Here is an 11,909-nt window from a genome sequence, read left to right as displayed (position 1 = left end):
TTCCTCAAACTCTATTGCCGTTATATTCCTTTCCACTTCAATTTCTTTTTATTTTCCATTCTCTTATCATTATTTCATGAACCAACACAACATAAGCATTGATTTCAAACATCCCGTCATTCTGGATTCGTGTCCTCGGAACGAATCTTGATAACTTTTACAACTTAGATTCATAATTTATCATACTCGTCTGCCTTTGTTCTGACTCTAAAGCTTTTACACTATCTCCATAACCTTGGGAATTACTTTCCCGAAAACAATTGACTGAACTTAAATCAGTTTATTCTAACCTCTGGCTCCGTGCCTTTCTTAGTCTTTCATCAGCGGGTGGTCTCTCTCTTAGGAGGGTAAGTGACAAAAACAGTCTTTTGTGGTTCGTCAATCATTTAGAATCTCAAATGATTCCTATATTTCCTTTAGCCAGGCTCTTGCCTCGACTGGGTCAGCTTGTTCCTTGGAAATCTGAGAGCTTAGCGACTTAGAGGTCCTGAAAGAATTTCACACCACATTGTTTCCTCAAGGTGGTGGTTGGGAATAAAATATAAGTTCTGTTTAGACAGGTCCATGAATTTCCGTATAGGAGTACCATCTCGGGTCTCCTTATCTCGCTCGACTTTTGCTTTCTTAGTCTAAATATTTCTTCCTACTCCCCATAATTGGGCTCATCTTTTAATTTAAAATCTTCATTTTCCACTTTATTATATTCCGGGTTCTGTATATCTTAATTGCGACCTCCCTGATTATCACATTCAAGGTTTGCCCCCCCTAATCTTATTCCTTGTGGGGCCATATTACTTGGAAAATTTTTGAGAATCTCTGGATATTTGTCTTACTTATTTTGCTTAAGTTTTTTTCCCTCGTTCAGTCCTTGCATGATTGCAAATTATGAATTCTCAAGTTCGATAAACTTCCTGACACTCTCTTACGTGTTAATAGTGCAATTGACAATATGAACTTATCACCACGAACTGATCTGAACTGAAATTAACGAATATATACATAACCATTGGTTCGAGGGTACAACAACTGAACATATTAAAGAGAATTACATCCTTTGATCTGATCGTTTCTATCCCAAAAGTATTACCATAGATAATCATCTAGTCATTAAAACTAATCATTCATAACTTAGGCTAACCCTTCCAAAAGCGGTGCTACATGAAATTCTTGTCAGATTGTTCAGACTCTGCACACTATTATGGATCAAGAAATGCGGGCACGCACGATATCCCTAACCTGCTCCATTAAAGCGGTGATGAGGTCTAGGATAGTTGCAAGTAGAGCTGGATCAATCTGACCCTCAAGATGGCCTCTAGCTATAACACGGGTGGTAGCCTCAATCCTTTCCATGCTATGAGCTAATCCCGCCGGAAGTATCCCGCCCTCAATCCTTGGTGCAGTAAGTCGATCCAACAGATCACTCCTAACATTACGGGCCTCGGACAGGCCACCCAGGGTCATCTGATAATCAGCGATAAGAGAAGCCTGAGTGGTAGCATCTAGCAGTCCATGGGGTGCAGGTGGCGCAGACCCAGGAGATCCAAATGGATAACCAAGCACAGTATCAGGGGACAATCGTGCAGGAGATAAAGGTGGCATTTCCTCAGTAGGTGCTGGGCTCTGTACCGGGGATGGAACAGGAATTGGTGGAACCTCATGGATGTCTACAGGAACCTCTGGAAGAGGGTCTGATACTGGTATAATTGGTGTCATGGAAGGCCCCACTCCTTCTGCCCTCATTAACCTTTGTGCCCTTGGTAACTCTTCATCCTCTAGTGCCACCCTCGAGGCCATTCTTGCTCTGGTAGTCGCCCTGACTACGGTCATCAATTCCTCAATGGTCCTCTCTTCATTCTCATCAGGATCCTCCATGAGATCCTCCTCAGCCACAATCCTTTCCGGAATAACATCCTCAACCGCAACATTCTCGATATGAATCTCATCCGGTCCCTCATTAGGGTACTCCATCGGATTCACAATTTGATCTCCCGCTTGTAATAAAATATCCTCATGCTGATGCTCCTGAACCTCAGGGTTCGGTGCCCCGCTGCCCTATACGAGAACGAACTATGTTACTATCACGATATTTATAAGGGTTCCCGTAAGGGTTTTAACTGTCAGTACTACGTTAGGTAGCCCGACTATGAACTTGGCAAGAGTTCTTATTTATCTTAGTGTACTTATTATCTTAACGTCACTTCATCTCTGAGGTTTATAACGCTTAGCTCTGATACCACTTCTGTAACACCCCCAAATCCGGGGTCGGGGATCCGGGTTGTCACGAGTTCCATTTCCCTTAATAACACCCAATCTTAATACACAATCAACTAATCTGTACTGTGACCCCACAATAAACACACACACCACAAGTTATAGTCTCAGAGATGAATATCCAAAAATAATCACAAGTCGTTTTATTCCACAATTATATGCCAATGCACCTTAAACAGGTTTCTGAATAAATTTACATTTCTTTGCCATTATTACAATTCATAATATACATAAGTCTGGTACATTATTAGTTGAAAACTTAGCCTATTGGTAATTTCTACCTCAGCTACAGCGTCCCTAACGCTTCCAGAAAGCTGCGGAACGTTTCCTAATCGCTTGCAAATCGGGAGCTTGGTCCTGTTCATCTTTTCTATCTGTTGTTGTGTGATGAAAGAAGAAAGCAAGGGTGAGCAGCAAGCCCACCAAAATAATATGTATAATGATTAACAATATATGAGCCTTCTCATAGTACTCATGAAAGTCTTGGTCAAAAGAAATGAACCAAGTTGATATCTTAATGCGATGAAGTCGCAAAATATTCAGTATATATATACATATATACTTTTCAAAATATTGGAAGTCCTCTTCCATGCATAATACACACAGAGTTCCAGTGTATAACTGTATAAAAATATCGTTGCAAGGTGATCTCATATATTTAACCTTGTCTCAACGTTTTTGTGAAAATCTTTGTCATGCATAAGATAATCATTAACCAGATATAAGTTGAAAAGATGAAGTTACAAGATACTCCAATATACTTATATCTTTTCTGAATACTACTTGAACTACCACCGTTCAAGTTATAATTAGTTTCAAAAGTTCATCACATAGATGAGACTACAAGACAAGATTTGAATAGATTCAATCTTTGAAATATTTTGAAGGAAATGAAGTTATGATATACTTCAATAAGTCCCGATATATATATACACATATATATATACATACGTTTCCTGAAAACCTCTGTCATGTAAAGTATGAACATAATTGCAATATCCAATAAATTTGGAAAGGAAAGAATTTTGGCATAAACCTGATATCTTGCTGATCAGGCAAAGATACCAATAAGTAACCTTTTCTACTAGTAGATGGACGAATTCCCCACTGGTCATCACCCTGGTCGCAATAGGACCTTATGCTGGACTGCCACTTAGCCACTTATGCATTTGATGGACTCCCATTGAGCCACTTACACTATCATGGACGCCCACTGAGCCCATGTTGCTTATGCCGACTCGATAGATGGACTTACTTCCCGAACGTTGGGTAAGTAATCAATTCATTTACCAAAACTGCAACCTTGTTGCGAATATAAAATACACCATAGAGCCGGATCCCTCAGGTTTTGAGCGAGTATTTAAATCCCCTTAAAATGGAAGATCTTAAATATAAAAATGAGTTTTGGGATCCGCTCTAACTTTTAAAAATCATTTTGAAGACTCGAAAACACTTTAAAGAGTGTTTGGAGTAATGCTGATTTAATGAAGTAAATCAGTCCCAATATTTTTAGAAAATGTCTGAATATTATTATTTAAATAATATTCCCATTAAGAATAATCTTTATACAAATAATTGAAGTAGAAGTTGTAAGACTTATACTTGAAATGAGTATTAATAAACCAAAGATATACTTATACGAAAGTACTATCTTTATTTGAATAATCGAAAATAAGTTTGATTATCGAAACATTATTCTTTAATAAAATAAAGAATATAAAAATCTACTCGGGATCCTCGACTCCCGGTTTTAGAAAATGTTTTCACCTTTGGGTCCCTATACAAAGGGTATATGCAAATTACTGCTATTCTCTAGCATAGGTATTATCAACTGAACCAACAGATATATTTGGCAAGAATACGAAACAGGCATGCATATATATATACCATATCAGCATGCTTCAATATATCGCAACATTTGCTAATTAACCAACATGCATCTATCGCAAGATAATGCATATACATATATACATCACAACAACAGTATAACGGGTAGAAAACTTGCCTGAGCGACTTGGGGTGATAAAAGGCTCGGGATGAGTCTGGTAACCTATAAACAACAAGTAAGTTGGAATTAAACCAAAGTCACTTGTAAATCTATACTTTAACTAACTTAGACTCTAACGCTTGTTTTGCGCTTATTGATTCTCTTAAGTCACTCGGGTACCCTCGGCTCCACCATTTTTAATAATTTAACCTTTACGAGTTTTAAGGCGATTCCTTCGCGAGTGTCTTACCAACTGCCTAACACACTTAACATAAATGTTTCATACATTAATTAACCCTTTTTGGTCTTTAACCTATGTTTCAAAGTAAGGCGAGGGGAAAAGTTTCGTTCGCGAAACGCCGTTACTTGAAACGGTCGTTTCTCCTAAACCGTGCATCGGAATCGAACGAACTACATATCAAAACGAAGCTCGTAACACGGGCTATCTAGACATGGCAATGGTCATAATCTAGCAAGGTGTTCTCGGGTCCTAATGTTATGCACAAAAACAGTCTAAAGAAAATCGGACGTTACGACGGCTATGTTTACGCGATTTCGGCTATGTTTACGCGATTTCCCAAATTTAAACCAATTCAAACAACCACAATTTCAACTCCAATTCACAACCCAATCAACCTCCATCTAAACTACATTACATAGGCCCCAAATCAACTCAATTTTTAACATTCATACTTATGCCTAAGCTTGAATTTAACTATACTACATTCTTTTAACCAAAACAACAAGATTTACCATTCCACTTCAATACCACTTCAACCCAAACTCTAAACCACAAACATTAAGCTACAATATCACCATAATAACCAAAATCATCTTATTAAACATAGGAATCTAGGGTTTGGAGATGATATACTTTCCTTGAAGTGGTGGGAGTAGCTAAGAAGCCTTAAGAAGCTTTGAGAAGTCTTAGGGATGCTTGGATCTTAAAGGAAAACAAGAAAAATTTCAAGTTAAAAACTTGAAAACACTATTCATTGTCTTCTTCATTGATTTAATGAAGAAGATTGAGAAAGAATTGATGGCTTAAACTCATGATATAGCCCTAACTATGCATAAGGATGATTAGGGAATTAACTCACCAATTTAGGAAGCTTGGATCTTGAATTTTTGAAATTTCTTGCCTTCAAAGATGAAAAAGCCGAGAGCAAATGAAGAACAATGCCTTGGTTTCTTTTTGTTTTGATGAAGAATGAATTATTTGGCTTGGTTGATTTGGTTTTGTTTTGTTTTTGGTTAATTACCAATTTAACCTTGATTTTGTGTGGTTAATAATCCACCACATCTCCTTCCTTCCCATGTCATGCCTATGTCATGTTGTGATGTCATCTTTCCCTCCTTGTTCTCTTCTCATTGGTTGGGTGACATCACTCTCTCTAATCCCTTTGATTAACTTCCTAATTGTTTGCCTAATGACCGCTGATCTGTTATACGGTTCGCTTAACTTTCGTTTTCATTTATCGTTTGAGGGATCATACCCGGGATCTTATTACTTAGGTTTCCTTAACCTTTCTCAATACATTATAATCCTTTTATGATCCTCTCTTATAATCCTTTAATTTAAATCCTTTTTATCATGTTACCTTATACTCAATTCTTTCCGTATCTAGTGGATTTCCGGGAAAAATCAAAGTGTTCGGAATTGGATTCTGACGATCTTTACATACACTTATATACCATATAGAGTGCCAATAAAATCTCAGAATATCCATAAAAGAACCCTTACCTAGTGTGGCATGAAAAGTTTTCTCATTCAGCAAAAACACTATTCATAAGGGTTTCAAAAATTTTCCAAAAATTGGGGTTATTACATATATCTCACCATCTCTAAGCATTCTGGATAGTTGGAACCCCTGCATAGAATTACAAACATGATCAGTGGCTCCTGTATCTACACACCAAGTGCTCGTAGATATAGCCGCTATAAATGTTTCTGTAACTAGAGAAAGAGACATACCAGTATTGTTTGTCTTCTTAGGAAGAGGACAATCCTGTTTCCAGTGACCTGACTGTTTGCATCTGAAGCACTTTCCCTTAGGCTTTTTCACACCACCCTGAACTCCCACTGCCTTCACAGCTTTCTGTGTCTGAGCCTTTTTCTTCTTCTTAATACCTTTCGGCTTAGAGAAAGAACCTTTCTCAGCCACATTCACTTGAACACTCTGCCGAAATAATCCTTCAGCTGCCTGAAGTTCTGTCAGCAGTTCCGCGAGACTATACTGCCTCTTGTTCATGTTGTAATTCAAGCGGAACTGCTCAAAACTCTTGGACAAGCTCATAAGGATAATGTCAATCTGGGTTTCCCCGTCAAGTTCAGCACCAAGGATCTCTATCTCATTCAGATGCGACATCATCTTGAGAACATGATCCCTTACAGGTGTGTCTTCAGCCATCTGAGTGTTCATTAAAGCCTTCATGGCTACTTGCCTAGTAGCCCTATTCTGATCTCCAAAAAGTTCCTTGAGATTAAAGAGCATATCCGAGGCAGTGGCCATAGACTGATGCTGATGCTGCAAAACACCCGACATTGCTGCCAGAATGTAACATCGCGACATCTCATCAGCCTTAATCCACCGTTTATAATACTCTTTCTCATCTTCAGGAGCATCAGCAGCAGGCTGTTAAGGCTTGGGTTCATAAGTACAAAACTTGTACTCCTCAGCAGTCAACACAATGTCCAAATTTCATTTCCATTCAATATAGTTAGGTCCGGTAAGTTTGTTATCCTTAAGTATGGTGAATAGTGGATTAAAGCCCATTTTATCCTGAGAATCATGCATAAAAACATCACATAAATAAGGGTGCATTAATTATTAAGATCTAAATTATTAAAATTTAATGCAATAACATCTAAACACCATAAGCTTCTGGTACGCCACGATGTGTGACATGTATACCACCTAATTTTGTTTAAATGTTACTTCGGTCCTATTACTAAACAATATGCCACATTGGGGTGGACTATATTATTTTTCATAGCTAAGTGTATACCATCATCAAATCTTAAATTATTTGAAATCTATGGAACTTGGTACGCCACGATGGGTGGCGTGTATACCTTCCAATATTCGTAATTTTGCCTTGAATAGTGATAGGGATAAATAAATTATGATTGTATAATTAAATACTGCATTAATTGTACAAGCTGTGGGCTGCTAGGCCCAATAATAAGATGTATAATATTCAGACCAGAAAGGTTAAGCCTGATGGACCAGATCAGGCCTGGTGGAATAAAAAAGGCCCAAAAGCCCTGATTATTAATTAATTTCGTAATTAATTAATAAGGGAGAAATCAGATGTTGAAAAGAGTCCCGATAAGGATATAAATCCTTAGAGATTAGCCTCAAGGGGACCTAAAAGGATAAGGAATCAGCTTCCTACTTCCTAGGACTCCTAAGTCTATCCTAATTCAGAGGCTTGTCCACCAAGTCTCCTATACCAAGTCCAATTCAAGGACCACCAACATCTATATAAGGGGTCTCACCCCCACCAATCAGAACTACGTTTTTTGACTTGATCCTTGGCAATCAGCAAGGTACGTAGGCATCTTGTTAAGGCAGATTGAGTCACGAAACACAAGAGCAGTCAAATCGAGCCTTGGAGCTCACGTTCCTTAGTATTAAATACAGCAATTATATATAGTAGTTTTAATCCATAACATTTGGCGCCGTCTGTGGGAAAAACGGAACAACAACCATGGCGAGAACACGGAGAACAACCAGCACTCTGGAGGAGGGAACACCATCAGGGACAACCCAGGTGATTTCATCAACCGTGGAGGTTCCTCCCCATTCAACTTATGCATCTACTCAGGGGGAAGCCCAGACAGGGGCAACTCATCCTCAGCCACAAGGGACAACTCCCCCGACTATTCAAGGTACGAATCCTCAAGTTCAACAAATACATATACCTGTGAATTCTCGACCCGTCGGGTATGAATATTCAACTATTGTTACCACTAACCCCCCTTATGGGATGCCCCTTCGCCCTGAGGTTGGAGGAAGCGGATATGCTAGGCGAGGCGAAGCACGAGGGCAGTCACCCCCCTATATACGAGGTTTGGGTCCTATTCCTGAGGATCGGGAATTTTCTGGTCCTTATACTGAGAGAGACTCCGAATCTTCGGATGATGAAGTGGCCCCGAGAAGGAGGCGTCCTGGAAAAGAGCCAATGACCGATGGAAGGCAACGCCCCCAAAGCACCCCAGGGGCGAATCCCCAAGAAGTGCAGGAAAGGATCAGGGCTCATGAGGCTGAAATCCAAAGGCTGAGGCGTGATTTGGAGGCTCACCAGGCCACCAGACCCGAGATATCTCCTAGGGGGAGAAATCCTCCTCCTGTCATAGACCTGGATGGTCCGGTAAGAAGAAGGGCTGTTGTCCCAAGAACTGATCCAAGCAATCTCCTTCCCCTTAGAGATCCTGATGATCCAACTCCACCCTTCACAGAAGAGATAATGAATGCCCATATCTCAAGGAAATTCAAGATGCCCACTATCAAAGCCTATGATGGCACGGGAGACCCCGCTAATCATGTTAGGACATTCTCTAATGCACTGTTGCTGCAACCCGTGAATGATGCTATAAAGTGTCGGGCCTTCCCTCAAACCCTGTCAGGTATGGCTCAAAGATGGTACAGTCGCTTGCCCCCAAACTCTATTGGATCGTTCAGAGAGTTAAGTCAGGCTTTTATTAAGCAGTTCATCAGTGGAAAAGTCCATGAGAAAAGTTCAGCATCTCTTATGAGTATTGTGCAAGAAGCTAAGGAATCCTTGAGAGATTACCTGAATCGTTTTACAAAGGAGGCTTTAAAAGTCCCAGACCTTGATGATAAGGTAGCTATGATAGCACTGCAACAAGGAACTAGGGATGAGTTTTTCAAGATGTCCTTGGCCAAACGTCCCCCTGAAAATATGTTGCAGCTCCAAGAGAGGGCAGGGAAGTATATCAAGGTTGAAGAAAGCATGAGGAAGACCGTAGTAAGTAATGAGCCCACTGGAGGCAAGAAGCGGAAAACTGATCTGGAGTATATCGCTAAGGATAAGTATCCTAAAACTGAACAAAACCCTGATTCAACCCCCAAGAAGGGAGGACCTGGGCAAAAGTTCACCGAATACGCTAAGCTGAATGCTCCCAGAAGCCAGATCTTGATGGAGATCGAGAAAGATCGAGATGTTCGTTGGCCTAAGCCCTTGAAGGCCGATCCAGCCAAGCTAGATAAGAGCAAGTATTACAGGTTTCACAAAGATGTTGGCCATGACACCGATGAGTGTAGGCAATTGAAAGATGAAATTGAGTTTTTGATTCGAAAAGGAAGATTGAACAAGTATACTGGAGATGGAGGGGACAGAAATAATAATGGAAGGAAGAACTTTGAAGATCGTAGGAGGGACCAAGACGATCAGGGGCGAAACCCCCAACCTAGAGGACCAGTTATAAACACCATTTATGGAGGGCCGAGACCTCGAGGGCCTGTGATAAACACGATCTTTGGAGGTCCAACTGCTGCTGGATTGTCCAAAAATTCCAGAAAGGCATATACTAGAGAGGTTATGCATATTGTTGGAGAAGCCCCGAAAAGGGCCAGGACAGAAGTAACATTGGCTTTTGATGATTCCGACCTAGAGGGTGTGAAGTTTCCCCATGACGACCCGCTGGTCATAACGCCGATAATAGGAAATAGCCCGGTTAAGAGGGTCCTTGTGGATAATGGTGCTTCTGTGGATATCTTGCTCCACGACACCTTTCTAAGGATGGGGTATAACGACTCCCAGTTGACACCAACCGACATGCCGATATATGGATTTGCTGGAGTAGAATGTCCTGTGGAAGGGATAATTAAATTGCCAACCACCATAGGTACGGAGCCAAGGCAAGCAACGCAGATGCTGGATTTTGTGGTGGTAAAGGCTAGTTCAACTTATAATGCTATCATGGGGAGAACAGGGATACATGCCTTCAAGGCAGTCCCCTCTTCCTACCATTCAATCATGAAGTTTCCCACCCGAAACGGGATTGGAGAAGAGAGAGGAGATCAAAAAATGGCTAGAAGCTGTTATGTGGCCTCTTTGAGGGCAGATGGAGTCGGGGGGCAGGTTCTTCCTATTGAAGATATGGATGTTCGAGAAAATGATGAGAATAGAGGAAGGCCAGCAGAAGAATTGGTTTCGGTTCCTTTAGATCCCAAGAATCCTGAGAGGATGACTTTCATTGGAGCCACATTAGAGGAGCCCCTTAGAGGGAAGTTAGTGAAATTTTTGCAAGAAAATAGTGATGTGTTTGCATGGTCAGCAGCTGATATGCCAGGCATAGACCCGGAGTTAATTACTCACAAGTTAAACGTGGATCCAAGCCGGAAGACAGTAAAACAAAAGAAAAGAAATTTTGCCCCGGAAAGACAAGAGGCTATAAGGCAGGAAGTGGAAAAGCTCTTAGAGGCTGGTTTCATTGAGGAGGTTCAATTTCCGGAGTGGTTAGCAAACCCTGTAATGGTAAAGAAGGCCAATGGAAAGTGGAGGATGTGTATAGACTTCACCGATCTGAATGATGCATGCCCCAAAGACTGTTTTCCGCTGCCTAGAATTGATACCTTGATTGATGCCACCGCTGGACATGAGATGCTGAGTTTCATGGATGGGTTTAGCGGATACAACCAGATCAAAATGCATAAGGATGACATTCCAAAGGTATCATTTATCACTGATTTTGGTGTTTATTGTTATCTTGTTATGGCGTTTGGTCTCAAGAATGCAGGAGCCACCTATCAAAGGTTGGTGAATAAAATTTTTAAGGATCTTATTGGGAAGACTATGGAAGTCTATGTTGATGACATGCTAGTCAAGAGTCTAGTAAAGACTGATCATATAACCCATTTGAGGGAAGCTTTTGAGGTCCTGAGGTACCACAAGATGATGTTGAATCCCACGAAGTGTGCTTTCGGAGTAGGATCTGGAAAATTCTTGGGATTGATGGTCTCAAAGAGGGGAATTGAGGCTAACCCCGATAAAATAAAGGCAATCCTGGACATGGAACCCCCAAAAACTGTCAAGGATGTTCAGAAACTCACAGGAAGGGTTGCTGCGCTAGGACGATTCATCTCCAAGTCAGGAGACAAGTGCTTGTCATTCTTCAAGTCATTAAAGAACATTAAAGATTTTGTATGGAGTGAGGAGAATCAGAAGGCATTTGAAGAGTTAAAGAAGTATATGGGCCAGGCCCCGTTGTTAGCCAAGCCAGTTCTGGGTGAAGTTTTATTCTTGTACTTGGCTGTTTCAGAAAGCGCCTTGAGCGCGGTGTTGGTTAAGGAGGAACTGAAAGTCCAGAAACCCGTATACTATGTCAGCAAAATTTTGCATGGTGCTGAGTTGAATTATTCAGCCATTGAGAAATTCGCTTTAGCCTTGGTAATGGCTTCAAGAAAGTTGCGTCCTTATTTTCAAGCTCACCAAATTGAAGTGCTAACAAATCAGCCACTGAGAAATATCATTCACAGTCCCAAGGCAAGTGGGAGACTGATTAAGTGGGCAATAGAGTTGGGAGAGTTCGATCTCAAGTATAAGCCACGTATGGCCATAAAAGCCCAGGCACTAGCTGACTTCGTGGTGGAATGTACCATACCCAACCAAGAAGTCGGGG

Source organism: Apium graveolens, chromosome 6 (genome assembly GCF_009905375.1).
Source record: "Apium graveolens cultivar Ventura chromosome 6, ASM990537v1, whole genome shotgun sequence".
In the NCBI taxonomy this organism is placed as follows: Eukaryota; Viridiplantae; Streptophyta; class Magnoliopsida; order Apiales; family Apiaceae; genus Apium; species Apium graveolens.
This window is presented reverse-complemented; position numbering follows the sequence as displayed.